Genomic DNA, 2,468 nt, shown 5'->3' on the forward strand with positions numbered 1-2,468 from the left:
TAAGAACAAGGAATGAATCCACCTTAGTGGCGTCTTCTTCTTGAAGGACCAATGATGTCCTTAAGCTCTTCTATTTCCCTTCCTTGCCTTTGTTGCTCCTCCCTCATTGCTCTTGATGTTCCACCCTTAATTGATCCACATTGTAACTCAAATCTTCTAAGGAAGTGTTGAGTTGTTCCCAATAGTTGATGGGAGAAAAGTGCATCCCTTGAGACATCTCCGGGATTTCTTGGTGATGAGCTTCCTCATGCGTCTCTTGGGTTCCATGAGTGGGCTCTCTTGTTTGCTCCATCCTTTTCTTAATAATGGGCTTGTCCTCCTCAATGAGGATGTCTTCTTCTATGATAACTCTAAATGAGGATGTCTCCTTCTATGATAACTCCAGTTGAGTAACATAGATGGCAAATAAGATAAGGAAAAGCTAGCCTTGCCAAATTAGAGGGCTTATCGGCTATTTTGTAGAATTCATGGGAGATGACTTCATGAACTTCTACTTCCTCTCCATTCATGATGTTATGAATCATGATGGCCCGATTCACAGTAACTTCAGATCGGTTGCTAGTGGGGATGAGGGAGCGTTGGATGAACTCCAACCATCCTTTGGCCACAGGCTTGAGGTCCAGTCTTCTTAGTTGAACCGGCTTGCCTTTGGAATCTCTTTTCCATTGAGCTCCTTCCATACATATGTCCATAAGGACTTGGTCCAACCTTTGATTAAAGTTGACCCTTCTAGTGTGGGGGCGTGCATCTCTTTGCATCATGGGCAAGTTGAACGCCAACCTCACATTTTCCGGACTAAAATCTAAGTATTTCCCCCGAACCATTGTAAGATAATTCTTTGGGTTCGAGTTCTTACTTTGATCATGGTTCCTAGTGATCCATGCATTGGCATAGAACTCTTGAACCATTAAGATTCCAACTTGTTGGATGGGGTTGGTTAGAACTTCCCAACCTCTTCTTTGGACCTCATGTCGGATCTCCGGATACTCATTTTTCTTGAGCTTGAAAGGGACCTCGGGGATCACCTTTTTCTTGGCCACAACATCATAGAAGTGGTCTTGATGGGCTTTGGAGATGAATCTTTCCATCTCCCATGACTCGGAGATGGAAGCTTTTGTCTTCCCTTTCCCTTTTCTAGAGGTTTCTCTGGCCTTAGGTGCCATTAATGGTAATGGAAAAACAAAAAAGCTTATGCTTTTACCACACCAAACTTAAAATATTGCTCGCCCTCGAACAAGAGAAGAAAGAAAAGAAGAATAAGAAGAGAAAATATGGAGGAGAGTGAGGGTGAGGTGTATTCGACCAAGGTACAGAAGATGGGGTTGTGTTGTGTGAAAATGAAGTAGAATGGAAGGGTTTATATAGGGAAGGGAGAGAGGGTATGTTCGGCCATTTAGGGTGGGTTTAGGTGGGAAAGATTTTTGAATTTTGAAGGTAGGTGGGGTTTATGGGGAAGTGTGTTATAGGATTATTAGGAGGTAAGGTGGGAATATGTTAGGTGGGGATCCTGTGGGGTCCACAGATCCTAAGGTGTCAAGGATTTACATCCCTGCACCAATTAGGCATGTAACATGCCTTTGCATGCAATTCTGGCGTTTAAACGCCGAAGTGATGCATGTTCTGGGCATTCAACGCCCATGTGCAGCATGTTTCTGGCGTTGAACGCCAGTTCGATGCTTGTTACTGGCATTCAGCGCCAGCTTTCCTCAGGGCATATTCCTGGCGTTCAAACGCCAGGATGTTGCTTGTTTCTGGCGTTCAGCGCCAGATCCATGCTCTGTTCTGGCGTTGAACGCTAGCCAGATGCTCCTTACTGGCGTTTAAACGCCAGTAAGTCCTTCCTCCAGGGTGTAATTTTTCTTCTGTTATTTTTTGATTCTGTTTTTAATTTTAATATTTTTTTTGTGACTCCACATGATCATGAACCTACTAAAACACAAAATAACAATTAAATAAAAATAAAATTAGATAAATAAAAATTGGGTTGCCTCCCAACAAGCGCTTCTTTAATGTCAATAGCTTGACAGTGGGCTATCATGGAGCCACACAGGTGATCAGGTCAATGTTGTATAGTCCCAACACCAAACTTAGAGTTTGGTTGTGGGGATTCAACACCAAATTTAGAGTTTGGTTGTGGCCTCCCAACACCAAACTTAGAGTTTGACTGTGGGGGCTCTGTTTGACTCTGTACTAAGAGAAGCTCTGCATGCTTACTCTCCTTGTTATAGAAGGATAGCAGTGTGCCTTAAACACAAGGTAGTCCCCATTCAATTGAAGGACTAATTCTCCTCTGTTAACATCTATCACAGCTTCTGTTGTGGCTAGAAAAGGTCTTCCAAGGATGATGCATTCATCCTCCTCCTTCCTAGTGTCTAAGATTAAGAAATCAGCAGGGATGTAAAGGCCTTCAACCTTTACCAACACGTCCTCTACCAATCCATAAGCTTGTCTTACTGACTTGTCTGCCA

This window comes from Arachis duranensis, chromosome 2 (genome assembly GCF_000817695.3).
Source record: "Arachis duranensis cultivar V14167 chromosome 2, aradu.V14167.gnm2.J7QH, whole genome shotgun sequence".
Classification (NCBI taxonomy): Eukaryota; Viridiplantae; Streptophyta; class Magnoliopsida; order Fabales; family Fabaceae; genus Arachis; species Arachis duranensis.